Source organism: Eleutherodactylus coqui, chromosome 5 (genome assembly GCF_035609145.1).
Source record: "Eleutherodactylus coqui strain aEleCoq1 chromosome 5, aEleCoq1.hap1, whole genome shotgun sequence".
NCBI lineage: Eukaryota > Metazoa > Chordata > Amphibia > Anura > Eleutherodactylidae > Eleutherodactylus > Eleutherodactylus coqui.
This window is the reverse complement of record NC_089841.1, coordinates 180,011,375-180,028,916: the sequence shown is the minus strand read 5'-3', so window position 1 is coordinate 180,028,916 and position 17,542 is coordinate 180,011,375.

The following is a 17,542-nucleotide window of genomic DNA, read 5'->3' as shown; positions in this document are numbered from 1 at the left end:
GCCAGGACAATTCTTTGTATTGCTTTTGCATAAATGTGCCCCTAATAGACTTGTTTGAAACTGGTCTAACGCCGCATTCACACAAGCAGAAGCATATTTGCATGCGTTTTTGCTGCAGGCTTTTGTGGTGCATTTTTGTGGAATGGGCGTTGCATATTTGCCCACCAGTGCTCTCAGCCATTAAAATGGCCAATAGTTTTGAGTTCAAAACGTTCTCTTTCCCTGCATAAATGTGCAAAAAAATGGAGTGTGCCGCGTATTTGTTGGCATGACCGAATTATGCATGCCAAATTCATGCATGTAAACGAACCCATTGAAATCAATGGATAATATTTTGTGCATGTTGAGCGTGCAAATTTTTTATGCGCAAAAAACTAGTGTGAATCGAGCCTAAAGCAGATTGTAATATGATGGTAGGCACCTAATTCCTATCAGCAATTAACCCCTTAGGGCTCGTTCAGATGAGCGCGTTCCGCACGCATTAGCAATGCGTTCAATGATCGCGGCTATAGTGCTGTAAAAGATCACGTGAACAAGCTACTTCAAACTACGTGAAGTAGCCCGTTCACACGATCCGTGGTGCGTGCTTTCAAGGCTCCCATAGGAACCTATGGAAAGCACGCAGCAGAGATAGGACATACATGTCCTATCTTTGCGCTCATCTCAGAGCCGACATGTTTTGCAGGTGCAAGCATTTTGCGCATCTAAAGTTCCTTTGTGTGAACGCTACTATAGGAAACCATTGGTTCTATTTAGAAGCAAACATTTCACTCATCGCTAATGCATGCAGAACGCGTTCGTGTGAACAAGCCCATAGGCTAATTTCACATGGGCGAATGCAATATTGGGCCGTGAAACTCAGAAAACACTGGGCAAGGTGTTAAGAGGGAACGCCCAAAGGTAGAACAGGCTGGAATTTTTTCCTATACCACGATGCGATGGGAAAAAAAATCGTGTATTACCCCATTTCAAAGAATCGTGTTCATGTTCGTGACAAGAGACAAGACACCAGTTGACCAAAAAATGCTATTCTGTCATTGTATTACTATTTTTTATAGTATTCACTATTTTGGCATAAATAATTCGATATTTTAATATTTTAGACTTTTGTGCATCTGGCAATATCAATTCTGGTTTTTTTTTTTAAATCGTTTTAATCTTTTATGTGACAAATGGGAAAAGGGGTTGTTAATTTTTTTTCTATAATGTATATATAAATATATATATATTTTATTATATATTTAACATACAATTACATATACAATATACTGCAATGCTTCTGTATTGCAGTATATTGTACTTTCAATGTTAACCTATTAAGCCCTTCACTAGTCTCCAGGCTGCCACGCCAACACATTAGCACCCCTCGATTGTATTGGGGCAGAGTCAATGGGGTGACAAAGGAGTGGCATGCTGATTCACTGATACCTGCAGTGGCATACTAATTCAACCTAATGGAATGGTTATGTGCTTCTATTGGTAGTGTGAGTTATGGAATAAATCTGTGGCCAACACACACCCACAAAAAAGATCATCGGTTGTCTGTGTTGTTAATTAATATGGGATGGGCATTGAGTTGGTTTGTCGCTACAGTTATCAAAAAAAGAGTGCAGGCAGCTTGACAGCAGTTACGCCATGTTATTCCCCATCTGCAGCTACAATATTAAAGGGCTTGTCTGCTTCAGACAAGTTCTTTCCATTAGCTAGGTCTCATGTCATGTAGTTTATTACAATCAGTTCTTGTTGGGAAAGCTGTGCATTAAAAATGAAAATAAGAAGTACTCTCTGACTACAATCACTGTGATACCCAGAAGCATAGGCGTAACTATACAGGATGCAGGGGATGCGGTTGCACCCGGGCCCAGGAGCCTTAGGGGGCCCATAAGGCCTATCTTCTCCATATAGGGTGCCTAGTAGTATGAATAAAGCATTATAGTTGGGGGGGCCCTATTACAGATTTTGCATTGGGGCCCAGGATTTTCAAGTTACGCCTCTGCCCAGAAGTCAATGGTCCAGAATGTGAGCTGCTCTTTACATGGGTTCTGGTTAATGGCTAATAGCCCCTTCTGTTACCACCATTTGCTCTAATATTGCAAATGGAAAGGGGTTGTTCACAGCTGACATCAAATTTGTGTTGAAAAGACCTCTATCATGAGCACTTGAAAAAAAGGAGGAAATATTTTTTTCTGCATCCTGTGATCTTGCACAATACGAAGATTTCATGCCTAGTTGGTGAGTGCCACGGTCGTATTCTCTAAGGATTAAATTGAAGATCGTTTGTACTGCAGAGCACCACTTTAGGCCATTTGAATAGCGGTTACTGTATTGTGCTCCACTGGACCAATGTAGAATCAAGCTCAGGTTTGATGGATCGGTGGCAGCATGGGGAATGAGTACTGCTTGGGCCATAGCGGGGTCAGTTGTAAGCAGGGCTGTTACTGCTCTATATTGCAGTCGGTCAGGCAGCCTCCGTAGATGCAATTCGCACAGTTCTTTAGTGACCTTATTCGTATACATGTTGATGCGGAAGAAACTTTACTTGGCAACTTCATAAATTGTAAACAGTCCCCAAAGTAGTGTATCACTGGTTGTTGCATAATAAAGATGAATCGTTGGTGACACCGTTATCCTTCACTAGGAACCCGAGTTAGACTTGTCCTTTTCTTAATTTTCCTGTGCATCTTTTTTTGCCCCGTAGGAGTGACTGCATCTTGAGAAGTCTCCAAAGACCGCCAACAACGCCAGAAACACTTTTGTTGTTTCCTTCTCCCTCCCAGATCTGACTACACTACTCTTTGGCCTGAGGCCGGCGTCATTTCCTGCCACCTGATCCAGCGTACCATGTCGGAACCAGCTACGCCAGCCCAGGCACGTAGCTAAAGGCTCATGGGCCTAGGTACAAAAGTTTATCTTGAGGCCCACGAACTTCTCTTAACCCCTTAACGCAGAGGCGTAACTTGAAGCTCCTAGGCCCCAGTGCAAAACCTGTAACAGGGCCACCAACTATAATGCTTTATTCATAGTACTGGGCTCCCTATATGAGGAAGAGAGGCCTTATGGGCCCCCTAAGGCTCCTGGGAATGGGTGCAACCGCATCCCCTGCATCCCCTATAATTACGCCACTGCGCCAGCCCTTACAGGAAAAATACCACAAAATAAAAGAAATAGAACAAACACATATCTGCAGCTGGTATGTTAGACACTGATTTTATTAACACTAAAGCCCCACATACAACTGTAGTAACACATGACCCCCTGCTCACAAAGCTCCTGATTACATGGTATTAAAGTCCTGCTACTACTGCAGGAACTTTGATCTTTGCTCTTGTCTGTCCCTGTGTGTACAGATGAGGATCTGCACCTTGGGGGAGATATGTGAGTGATCTCCAGCATTATCTACTGGAGGGGACTTCTCCTGCCCTGATCTAGCAGGGAGAGAGAGGACTGTGCAGCAGGTATATAAAGCTGTAGAGTTCTTCCGATGATCGATCAGTGCACTGCCGGATCATTAAGGAAGTGGTCAGGGGTCTCTGGATCTTTCAGACCCCCCTGCCTCTAGACAATAAGGCGCAGACTCTTTTTTAGCAAGATTTTATTGTGCTGAAACTACGTTTTATAGTCATAAAAATGCAGTATGTGTTTTTCTTGCCATTTTTGAAGCCCAATGGAGCCCCAAAATAAACCATCATGCCCAGAATATGCTGCTTATTGCTAACTGCTACTGACCCCAAATATTCTGCAAAAATGGCAAAAACAAAAAATGCCATGCATGTAACCATTCTCATATTTCTCTATAGACTTCAAATTAATATCTGGAAGCAACGTTTTTGGGAAACAGCAACTAATAAAAACCAATTGTAATTCTCATAGAGTCCAGCAACTAATAAGGAACGAATGCAGTTCTCGCTGCTGCTACCCCTTTTGGCATGCCATTACCCTTAATGTTGCCTTTTCATCTTGCTGTGCAAGAAATCTATAAAATAAAATAATACTGCAAGTGAAATTGCATGATAATGTCGTTTTTCTGCAAATTCTAATAATTTGTATAATAATAATTATTCAGACAGCGCTGCATTTACTCAGAATCTAAGTGACCTGAATGTAAAGTATGATTTTCCTGCCAGAAATTGCTCAGCATACTTACTGCTTTCCATACACCATTTTTAGGGGTAAAGCATCCCCATGAGACCCCACTTGCATCGGAAAATGCTGAAAGTAGGCACTCTGAGATTCCAATTGACAGGTCATTTTCTAGTCATTTTAAGACATTATTTTAAATGCATGTCTAGAAAGTACATTGTAAATATATTTTTTTAGGCTGCGTTCATCAAACTAAACATTATTAGAGCTTAGAAAAAGATTGAATATTGGCTCACATTGTTTTGGAAAATAATGCTTTCAGAAAACTTTTTCCAGAGTTTTTGAGTGATTCAAAGTGTAATAATTCATTTATGTTGTGACTTCCCTTTAGAACGGAAGCGGATCAGTCACACGTTGGACACCAGCAGCACTTGATGGACCTCACTGATGTATAATAGGGTCCATCGGTTTCCAGTGAGGTATTTGTCGTTTGCCGGGAAAAAACATTACATGGTGTGCTATTTTTCCAATCAAATATTGCATAATCTGTGATAGAGGTTCCTAATGGAGCCAATAAGGTAAATGTGAACAGAAACACATGTAGAAATGATTGTATTTTCCTACTTCCAGCTATTTTACTGCAAGAAGCAGACAGCTCTATACATTGTGCTGTGGCCCGAGTTGGTACTGCATTCACTTCAGTAGGACTCAGCCTGCAGTACCAACCCAGGCCACTGAGCAATGTACGGTGCTGTCTGCTTTCTGTAGCAAAATACACTAGAGACAGAGCTTTCAGGAAGATTTTTTTACTAGTGAACTTTACATAGTCAGCAAATAACTATCAGGATAAAACAAGTCTTGTCTGATCAAAGTTCATTTGAGACCCCTCAGTGAGTGTGTGACTAAAGGTGTGTTGAGACGGAATGATTTCCGTTCAAAAAATTGTTCAAATGAACGAAAATCATTCGGTCTAAACACGAGCCAATGACTGAACACCGAACAAGAATCGTTCGCTTTTGGCTCATTGTTCAGTTTCTGCAGGACTACAAATCATCCTTGGCTCGTTCACTTGTTACCTTTAAAGGGGTTGTCTCGTGAAATCAAGTGGGGTTAAGCACTTCTGTATGGCCATATTAATGCACTTTGTAATATACATCGTGCATTAATTATGAGCCATACAAAAGTTATTCACTTACCTGCTCCGTTGCTAGCGTCCCATAGGATTCTGGCTTGGCTTTCAATTCCCAGTCCTTGTTACAAGGCTTGTATAAAGAGTCTTAGATTGAGTTGCAGGAACGCTGCCTTCCAATGGGTAGTGCTGCAGAGGTATTGTTCCATCTCCCTTATTTGCATATTACCCAGAGGAGCATGAAAGGCCTTATAAGTTTCCTCACTCACTCACCTTCAAGGTGCTCTCCCCAAGGAGAAAAGATTGCGTTTCTGACATAGGAATGTGAAACACTGAACGAGAAGTGAATGATTCTCAATGATGAATCTGCCTGTCTAAACACGCTGAACAAGCGCGAACGAGCCAGTGATGATGTTACTGGTGCAAACGAAAATCATACAGTTCTTATTCAGTGTAAAAGGAGCATAACCTCCACCCTTCAAATGTGGCTAATAGTCTATTAACTGACAATGTGGTATATAGCAAAACATTGGCTTAGAATTTTAATTCTTCTACTGGAGTGCCGCTGCCCCTTCACTGATGTATCTGACACAGTGACATTCATGCTCATGTACTTATATCTGAAGCTGCAGCTCAGCCAAGTCAAGTAAACCGGGTTGAGCAGCTGTAGCAGACACAGCGGCACGGTTGAATGTGTTACTGTATGGATACTGTAATGAAGAGGCTGCAGCTCTGCGCCTTCACTCTTCCTATCTGTGGCTGTCCCCAATCCTTAAAGGGATCGTGTCAATATATAAAATTATCTTTTATCCCCAGGATGTGTCTAATCGGACAAGTATCTGATCATTGGCGGTCTGACCACAGGAATAACCATGAGAACGAGGGGTCCCATCTACCCACATATGGATGGAGTGGCAGCGCTTGGCTACGCCAGGAAGTCCTATAGAGCTGAATGGAGCAGGGGCACACATGCTTAACCATCACCTCATTTTTATGGGGGGACATGGGACCCTCGTTCTTGTGATCAGTGGGGGTCCCAGTGGTCAAACCCCCACCAATTAGGCACTTTTTGTCTAGACAGTGGATATGGGATAAATTTACATCTTGGGATAAACCTTTTGAAGGGCCACTCTGGTGAAAAAATGTTTCATTCATGATGTTGCTATCCCCCGGTATATATAAATCGGCTAGTATTACTTTAGTTTCTTATTCCTTTCTATATGAAATTCCTGGAGTCGTGCTTTTCAGATGGTCATGTGATCTCAAATTTGACCAGTTGAGATTTACTTGGGGTTATGTTGTCTGAAACTAGTAAGTTTCTCAGTCTGCATGGTGCTGTAACACAGACCTTACCACAGAAACTGCTAAGAGGGAGACACAGACATTACTGCCACAGTTACTGATGATGATCACACAGCTATAATATAGGAGATCACGGCTCATCCTGCTGACTGTATACGTATAATCTGTAGCTTATTTAGGTGAATATAGAAGTTAATGATAATTAAACTGCCCACTTTGCTGGCAGAAATGGTATGGCTTCTGCTAATGCTCTGCTGATGCACCATGAAATTGATGTGAAAATGAAAGTAACAGTTTCACCTTTAAGATGTTACTTGATAAGCATCAGACAGGAGGCTGCACTGCATGGAAATGGCTACAATACACAGATGAGACCTACAGAGTGTGACAGACAATATGATGAGGGGGGCAGGGATGGAAAAACATGTTTTCACAGGAATGGCCTGTTTAGATGTCCATACACAAAACTCACAGGGAGCCTATGGGGGCAGAAAATGACTCTCAACTCAAGAGACCGGACAGTTATCTTGAAGGCTGTGGACTACTTTGATACATTTATAATTGTATGGGATAAATAAAATATTTGCTTTTATTTGTCATTAAGACTTTTGGATCTTTTGTCTTCTGCAGCTTGCATGCTGACACTAAACTACAAACCACTTGATCCCATTCATCGCTCATTCCATCAGACAGCTCCGTCTCCAGCAGCTTGTCTTTGCTCTCCTGAACTCTTATTTATTTTATTGGGTTGCAAAGATGTGAGCTTAGGTCAGTTTAGATTAGTGTTTAGGAGAGCACAGGGGCACCCCTACTATGAGGCAATCTGAGACTGCTGCCTCAGGTGGCAGTCTGCAGAACCTCAGAGGGATGGTGGGTTGCTGTCTGGCCAGTATGTATTTTTTCCCAGCCATATTAATGGCCGGTAAAAAAAATAATCACCACCTGTGAGCCAGCCAGACAGCAATCTTATAAGAAACTTGCTCTTTAGTTGCGGTCTGGGGGTTGCTGCTGTAATAAGAGTATGACTCCTGACCTCTCCCCCAGCGTCTGTGTTCCTACACGCAGATGCCGGGTGGAGAGGTCAGAAGTCACATGCTGATCCCAGCAGCAGTGATAACAAGACCGGAACTACAGAGCAAGTAAGTTAAATGCTTGTTGGGTTGTTGCCTGGCTCGGATCACTATTACTACTGGGGCTACTAACGGGGGTCACCATTACTACTAGGGCCATTATGAAGGTCACTATTATTGTTGGAGCCACTAATGGGGGTCATTATTACTACTGGGGTCACTAAAAATGATTGTTTTTTTGAGGAGGGGCCCCATTTCACCTCAGACAGTATAAAGGCTTGGGGCACCACTGATAGAGCAGTGATAAGGACTGAAGACAGAGCAGTCAGAGAGTACATCTGATGGAATGGGGACAGAACAGAATCAAGCATCTTGTATATATTGTTGTGTAAAAGTTGCAAGCTGCAGAAGACAAATTATCCACAATTTTTAATTAAAACTGATTGTAAATATGTATTAATTAATAAAATTCATCCAGTGGAATTAAAAAACATCTCCAAAGGTGAGGAACTCTTTAATATAATCTTATTATCTATATTGCTCCAGGTCAGAACTCTGCTAATCTGTCAGCAGACTCCTGATTGCAATTTACAGTGAATGAAAAACCAATTATGGAAAATGAGACTACTATACAGGGAGTGCTTCTTGTAATAAAATATTAGGGATTTGGTATTCTAAAATGTTCTAAGACTTTCTGAGGAGGTATGCTAAACTACATTTCTTTCAACAAACTGGCATATGTTTGCATATAACATTGTTGTTGCTTGGAAAGAGTTTCAAATGAAGTTGTAATTTTTTTGTCCATGGTTTACATAACAGGTTGTCTACAAATCTGGCTCAATATCACTGCTTTTTGAAGGGACCATATGGTATGCCTGCTGCCCAGTCTGTTCTTGTACTGCAGAACATTACAGGAGACAATGGATGTTTTCCTAATGTTAATTAGAGACGCAGCAGCAGTCTTGGGTTAGGTCAGATTCTTTGTCTCCGGTGAACAGATTTTGGTTCATAAAGTCATCAGACAATTAGCCTTCATTTCTCTCCCTTGTTTTGAAGATTAGCAATGTTAAAAAATACCTTGCTGCCTGCTCATAAGAGCACTGGATTAGTTACCAGTATACATAGCCAGTTTATAAGAGAAATCCATTGAGTAGCGCTTTGGACCTCCTTAAGCCATTCAGACCTACAGCAATTTGTCATGGCACAGATTCTACTAGGCTCTGAAATTGTTCAGCAGGAATATTGTCCCATGCGGATAGGACAGCTTCTTGCATTTGCCACAAATTAGATGGATGTACTGACATGTTCGGAACACCTGACAGGACGTTGTTAGCTCCACTCTTCAGACTAACTTCTCTTTCTGGTTCTGGCAGACGCGGGCATCGTCCTGCTCTCCTTGTAACTTGAGCTTATACTTACCTTCTTCCGACACTTCTATGGTTAATTGATCTACGGCTTTCAGCTCAGCTTTAAGGACCTTTTCTAATTACTGCCCTATATAGCTGAGCTGGGACTTCCTTTCAGTGCTTCAGTGTTGTTGTGAGTTCTGCTCTCTGGCTTCCTTCTTGGCCTCTGTTTCTGTAGTTATTCTATTAGCATCCAGTGTCCTGCACTTTGTTGTTCTTCCATCCTTGCATACTTCAGTCTGTTGTCTTCACCTGTTCCTCAGTGTTATCCTTGTAAGCCTGTTTCTCCCTCTGTTTCTTTTCTCATTTCGGTCCTGTTCTGTCTTTGGTGGTATAAGTGTTCTGTTCTGCCAGGGTCAGCTAGCGCCTAGAAGAAGACCGTGGGGTCGTCCTTATCAGGACGTTAGCCCAGCTTATAGGTAGTGTTACAGTAATCTACCCTGGATACGCCAGCCTGGGTTGCCCTGGTTCTTACCCGCACCCCATGTCCCTGCCAGCTTGCCTCCACTCCTGGCTAACCCCAGGCGGGCAACTGGAAGGCGGTCCGTATGCTATCTAGGGATTCAGAAGGAGCGCTGGCGTACCTAGATGAAATGGGTAGACTACTGACAGGACAGGCAGATGAAAAAAACAACACGAAACAATACTGATAGTACCGAGGCAGATGGAACAACCTGGCAGATGGTAACAAAATAGCAGACACGCTGACAGAGGCAGGAGACCTACAGATGCAGACTAGCTAGCAACCTGAGGGAAACCAATAACTGGCAGTGATTGCAGTCACTGCCAGACTTTTGAACAGAAGCCTCCGCCCAGAGGCAGAGAGAGGGAGACGGCCAACTCCCCATAGCACATCAAAAGGGAGTTCGTGCACGGCAGCTACACTCCCAGATGCGCGCGCGCATGGCGCTGCCAGGACTACCGAGCGTGCGCACCACACTGTGAACCACCAGCACCACGCGTCTTTCTTCTCCTTCATACTAGCTCAGGACAAGGTACCTTCCCTAGTTCTCATCCCCGGACTGGGTTTCAGCCATTTGATATCTTACCTCCGTATGCCACAGCGTCAGCTGTCAGCCTTGCTGGGCTGGGCATCGACTACCTGGTAGGTTGACACAGTGGATGCATGTCCACAGTCCTTACAGACGTTTCATCAATTCATGGTGTTTGCACCAAATCCTGACCATCTCATCAGCATGGTGCAACAGAATTGTAGACTCCTCTGACCAGGTGATGTTTTCCACTGCTCTGTGATCCAATCTAATGGAGTTTTACCTTTCTGTTTCTCTTAGACAGCATAGACACTCACAATTTTAAACTTTTCTTAAAACGTATTCAGAAGTAAAAAATAAACTGTTTAATTAACAAAATACTGTGTATAAATAATAACAAACAACATATTTTTATACTTTACTAGCTGATATACCCGGCTTCGCCCGAGTTAATTTGGTACTGGTGTTTATCTGGTGTTCACACGGAAAATCTTATGAAGTCGTGGTTACTTCAGAGATACTGAGGAAAAAAATAAGTTCACCATTTTGCATGGTTCTTTGCGTTACCCAGGAAAGACCATGGGGAGGTAACCATGCGAAGTTTCCTTTATATAAAATGACATCAGGAAGTGAGAGAATTAGATTCCGTAAATAAAATGTGGACGCTAATTTTTTTGCACTTAGAATTGAATAATCAAGTTGGGACCTATTAACTTTTCCTGTATATGACATAATCAATGCTCATGCCAAATTTTAAGTTTCTATGACATCAGGAAGTGAGAGAATTAAATTACGTGCGTAAAATTTGGACGCTGATTCTTTTGCGCTTAGAATTGAACAATCGAGGTGGGACCCATTAACTTTTCCTATTTATGACATAATAAGTAATGCGCGTGCCCAATTTTAAATTTCTATGACATCGGGAAGTGAGAGAATTAGATTCCGTACGTAAAATTTGGACGCTAGTTCTTTTGCGCTAGAATTGAATAATTGAGTTGGGACCCATTAACTTTTCCTATTTATGACATAATCTATGCTCGTGCCAAATTTCAAGTTTCTACGACATCAGGAAGTGAGAGAATTAGATTCCATACGTAAAATTTGACCGCTAGTTCTTTTGAGCTAGAATTGAATAATCGAGTTGGGATCCCTTTACTTTTCCTATTTTGGACATAATCTATGCTTGTGCCAAATGTCATGTTTCTACGACATCGGGAAGTTGGAGAATTAGTGGCGAGTCAGTCAGTGAGTCAGTTAGTGAGTGAGTCAGTGAGAGCTTTCGTCTTTATATATATATAGATGTTCTCCTGTGACTTAATGATCATGTCCTTTATTTTGGGCTTGTGGAACCAGACTTTCAATAGTCTCTCAAAAAGTTTAACTTTGTTGGTTACAGGCTCTTCTGCTTTAATTTGGTTTTTAAAGCAGCATCAAATGTTGTTTATTGGGTTCCTGTCCAGGCTATTGCCCAGTCAAAGAAGCACCTTGAATTCAGATTCATTAAACACATGCATCATATTTTTGCTATGTGGCAAGGGACTTGCTTATAAAGGCAGTTCTGATCCGGAAATCACTCACTGTGTTAATTATATAGGCAATTCTCAATCACATTACAGTACTGGAACTAATTCATTATTTCTTGTGCAGATGATCTAGACCCCTCACATACCCCAGACCATCAGTTTATCCAGAAGTTTAACTTTTTGGACAACATAGTCCTCTAAGAATTCTTCTTCTGGCTTCTTCCTTAAATACAAGCAACGATCGTCCACCTTTCCAATTATTGACTCTTGCTTGGCTCAAGTAAAGTGTTTCACCTGTATTTGTGGAGTCGAAAACTGCTTCTTCATTGATCGATAAGCTTGGCAACACACACAAACACACAGAACACCACAAAATATGTATACGGTTCAAAAAACAAACATCTGAGCTGTCTTCTAGCAAAGGTGCAGCCTACTTAGGCTTCTTTAAAGGGGTTATGCCAAGTTACAAAGTTATTCTGTATACACAGGTACAGTTGCCATCTTTGTTACCAAAATATACTGATCAAGGTAAAAACAAAAGGGACATGGTATGGAGTGTGTGGTTAGGGACATCTTGCTTTTACCTCCTTTATTCCAATGGCTCCAGTACTAATAGTGTCACCAAAGTAATAATAACCCCTCTCAGTGTCCCTAATAGTAATATTGCCCCCTTTAGTGGCCCTAGTAATAATAGTGACTCCTTTAGTGGCCCTAGTAATACTAGCACACCCTCTTGGTGCACCCCCCTCCGATGAGTAGCAACCCTGTCATCAAGCACTGTAACTCCCTCTGAAGCTCCAGTTGGGACAGGATGCTGCTGCAGCTCAGAGAAGATCCTGACTCCTCCCCGGTGTCTGCGCTGCATACTGTATGTGTAGCAATACAGACGCCAGGAGGAGCAGTGAGGATTTTATGAGAGCTGCAGGGGCATCTTGACCAGAGCTTCACAATGAGTTACAGCACTTGATTACTGGTCGGGTGGCAACTCTATTCACAAGGTATGGGATAGCCTTATGATCAGTTGGGGTCCAACCACTGAGGCACCCACGGACTCTGAGCACAACACAACCCCTTTAACATATAGAAAAAAGTACGTAAAAAAAGGGCAGCATTTTTAACATGTACATGCATTTTGTACAGGCGTGTTTTTGAGTAGTGTTTTTAGTCACACCTTTTGTCATGTTTCTTCTGGATTTTTTCATAACCTGTAGAAAAACTTGAAAAAAAACAAAAGTAAAATCTGCTGCTACTGAAAACAAAATCATTGACCAAATAAATGCAAGACAAGTTAAAAATGATTTCTATTAACCTACAACTAGTGCCCCATATACACTGGACGACTGTCGACTAAACAAGCACATGAGTGAGTGACATCGGCGCTAGTTGTTCGCGCTCGTACAGAATGATCATCACTCAGAATCACTAACTTTGCGTTCAGCGCTTCACATTCCTACGTGAAACACTGAGCGGGGAGAATTTAGATGCAGCGAGAATTGGGCGTACGGGCGATGATTTTTATGCAGACTGAAACTGCGCGAGGAACGAAAAGCAAACAAATAGTGCACGATGGCGTCGCATTTAGATGCAACAATTATCGCCCATTTCGGTTTGTTTAAACGAATTTTGTGCGACAAATGTTATGAGTAAATGGGCCATAAAATCTAAATGTGCTGCTTTTGCCAAAACAAAAACATGTAAAAACTACCTTGAAAAGCCACTAAAGACATTGTATTTTTCTGAAAAATGCTATGTGTGAAACCACCCTAAAGCCGGCTTCACACGGCTGGCTGTGGGCCCTGCCGGCGATCCTGCAGACCTTCTTTGGCTGTATTGCAGATGACTGCGGTGGCTCGTCATCGATCATGCGCAGAACTTTTTTTTCGAATGCTTGTAATTCCTGCAGTGTTGCTAAGCGATAACACAAGTACCCACAGCCAATATGCATTGTTAATTACGTATGGGCTGCAAGTCAAACGACTGTACGCACGGAGTCTGCGCAAACTAGAGCATGCCGTGATTTTTTCCTCCGCTTGCAAAGTATGCAATTCGTATTAGCGAAAAATCAAATTTACATGTCTTTCAATGCATGCATTTTGCTGCGGATCCTCTGTGCAGATGCCAATCGCGGATTCCACAATAAAAATCCGCCCACGTGAAGCTAGCCTAAGAGTGTGTTCACGCATTGCTGATTTGCCGTGGATTTTGTCGTAGATCTTTGCAAATAGATATGCAGCGTCCCGTAGGGTGCCCCAGACACAAGGCACACATTGAGGATCTTACCACGCTCCCTCCCAGAAGGACGCATGCAGCCTCGGCCAGAGCAACACTGGACCTCTTCCGGATAGGGATGCCCAATAAACTGGAGAACAGGGATAGCAGATGTCACGGATGACTCCACCGTTCCGTTACCCACCGATATGACCCTCCGCAGAAAATAATGGAGCCGCAGACAAAAACTAATGGGTGTACCTCTACGCGATGATCCAAGGCTTCAGCGCTGCCGCGTAAGAAAAATAATCACAAAGTACCTCTGCACAAGGCCTGGTTGGATGCACCTTCTCTTGCTCACGCTCTCTCAAGAGGCTCACCCTTTCTCAAGGGACTCACTCAGCCACGGTTGTTGTCACACAGGTAAACTGGAACCGCTCTTCCTCCTCCATTCTTTACCACTTGGGAGTTGAAGGTACCCCCATGTGGCTGGCACTCCGAAGACTCAGGAACCCAGAAGAATGGACTAAGACCCTTTCCCACTCTCACACACTCCTATTTATATTGTCACTCATACCATGTGACAAGACAAATTGATACATTGCAAGCATCCCTCACACTTTTGCAGACACTTAACTCCTCACTTGCTGCAGCTGTGACAGTATGTATGACAGTATGGGGGGGCAGGAATAGATGTACTGGGCCACTACAGATACATAAATTCACATTCGCTTCATATTTCTGTCCGTAAAACACAGACCAAATATGGGCTAGAAGTACTCTGGTCGAAAGGCAGCCTTAAAGAAAGAAGTAACTATGAATAGGACATATGAGCAGTCCATTGCCTACAGATAAGGGTACTCAGCTTAACCTTCTTACATATATATCAGCAAGACTTGGTGATATTTTTTGTCATAAATTTCTTGTCTTGTCGTGCTTGCATTATCTGAAATCAGATGGGGAATGAAAAATTAAGAAATTCTACTTTCTGCTTTCATCTGCAAAAATGCATCTATATTTCATTTTAGGTGCAAATATTCATGTGCCAAGATGATGTCATTTGCTAATATATAGAAGTTTGCATTGGGGTTCTGCTGAAAGCTCCTGCCAAGCACAGTTTGTAATTGTTCCCGGCCAAAGACAGGATGAATCCACTGATGCACCTACTTCTCACAAAGGGAGCACAGGATGGAATTCTGTAGGGATAGAACGAACTACTAATGTTTATTAGGGCTTATTAAGACGCAGGCATTTAGCCACGGTGGGAAGAAAAAAAATCGACGAAATTTTGCGACCATTTGAAGCATTGGATTTCAATGTCTTCAATCAGAAGAACGATTTTTGGCTGCATAAAAAATTGTGCTGGATAAAATAGCACAAACACGACTGTTTTAGGTCGCCAGTTTTATACGCACTGTGAAAATATAGCTCTTGCCCTATCTTTTGCCGAAATACACAGCAAGCTCCCATAGACTTTATGGAAGCTGGAAAAAGGGAGGGAGTTACCCCCACGTACAATGCTGGGAGAAGAAGACAGTTGGCCCTCAATGCTTCAGCGTATTTTTTTGCCTATACACAGTCCCTGTGTGAATGGCATGAAATACGTGACTTAAATTCAGGACCCAATTACGGCAAACCATCATTCATGCGATTATACAGCACATACAGGCGAACGTATAAACGTGTACGGTTGTGAGAAGAAGGCCTTAGGACTAGAGATGAGCGAGTATACTCGCTAAGGGCAATTGCTCGAGCGAGCATTGCCCTTAGTGAGTACCTGCCTGCTCGAGACAGAAGGTTAACTCAGCATGACCAATTGTTGTATTTTTTAACAAACTAATATTGATGAAATCTTGATGACACGCGGTTGTAATCTCATCAGTAACAGAACTGTAATATGGGTCTTTATTACGGACGTGTTACAATGCGCTCATCTTAAACCAGCCTTACACTAATTTCAGGAACGCGCTCGGGAATGTGTGATGTACCCGCAGAATGCGAGGCACTTTTGAGTCTAAAATTCTCGATTGAAAACAATGGGCAAGGCGTTCCGAGGGAATGTTCAAAGATAGGACATGCTGCGATTTTTTGCCGATGTACATAACGATTTGTATGAGCCCATTCAAAAAAAAGGGGCTCATATCCGTGCAGGATTTGTGTGTCTCGCAACGCACAAATCGCACGCAATTTCCTTGGTCTTGTGAAAGCGTCCTTACATAGCAGTTAGGGCTCACACCCACTTGCATTTTTTTTTAGCGCTGCGATATCGCTGCATTTTTTTACGCGATTGTCAATGGGGCTTTCTAAAGTTAAAAACGCATCGCAACTTGGAGCTTTGTAATTTTTGTGCGATGTGTTTTTAACATTTGTGCGGACTTTGTTGTGTGTTTAACCAAGAAATGCATTCTGCAGAACGACTTGTAAAATTTATTGCATTTTTTCCACAGACTGAGTGATTGTTCTCAGTGAGAGAAACCAAGTCATCTTGTAGATATGATAGTTTTCAATGGCTAACAAAAATACATGATGTTGCAGCGAGCTTTCAGGGACATCTGCCCCCTTCGTCAGGCTAATGAATGAGACTAGTTTGGATGGCATATAATTATAAACTACAGATGCAGAGAGGAGGGAAACACATTCCTCTTGGTCTAAATAAATGTTCACACACAGAAGTTTGAGACTGTTTTGCACTCAAAACTTAAAACAGACAAACTGAGCTGAGACATAAATCATAAATCAGTCCACTGAGCACAGGACAGTTTTATGATGTGTCTTATCTCTCCTTCAACCTGCACATGGAAGGAGATGCAGCGCCACCTATCGGATGGCAACATTGTTACAAGTCAAGTTCAAAATTTTTATGAAGTTTAAGGGCGCCCACCCACTGGCGATTTTTTTTCCTTTGCGTTTTGCGTTTTTTCTCAAGAGCAATTAGTTTTGAATGTACTCCTGTCCACTGGCGTTTTTTTTTTTCAGTCCGTTGAAATTTTTAACATAGGAACTGTCAGTTGCATATGTGTCCTTATTTTTCTCTTAATGCACCCATGAATGTCAATGTAAATTAACGCAAAAAGCTGCGAAAATGCCGCGAAAACGCCGCGGAAAACGCGCGGAAAACGCGCCGAAAACGCTGCGTTTTTCACGCACGAAAATCGCAAACGCCAGTGGGTGGGCGGCCTTAAAGAAAGAAAAAAAATTATGATTGCAAAGAGGACATTCCTCTTGACCTCCTTCAGATTTTTCATGTTTTCCACTTATGCAAGAATCCCGGACTGAGGTTCATTCTGTTCTTGAGGGTATCAAACATAAATTTGTATTCCCAAATTCTTCTGTGACTCTGTGACTTGAAGTTGCCCTTCAGTATAATAACTCTCATCTACTCTATGCTGTGTCCGTGACCACAAAAATGTTTTGCCACAGATAGTTCAGTCTTTCCCTCGCTAATTGAGTGGCGATGAGATCTTATCCTGGAATTTGCCATCCAATAGGTGGCGCTGCAATCCATAGCGGAATTGACATTTTAAATCCACAACATGTCAACTGTTTGTTGCGAATTTGAGTGTGGATTCCATGTTTTGAAATGCAATGAGAGCACAGGGCAAACTTCACATGAGCGAGCACACTATTGAGACGTGAATCACGGTCCCATATCACGCTCCCTGTCATGAAATTTTTAGAGATGAGCGAACGTACTCGTTTTGAGTAATTACTCGATCGAGCACCGCGATTTTCGAGTACTTCAGTACTCGGGTGAAAAGATTCGGGGGGCGCCAGGGGGCGGGGGAGGCGTGGCGGCGCGGGGGGTAGCAGCGGGGAACAGGGGGGAGCCCTC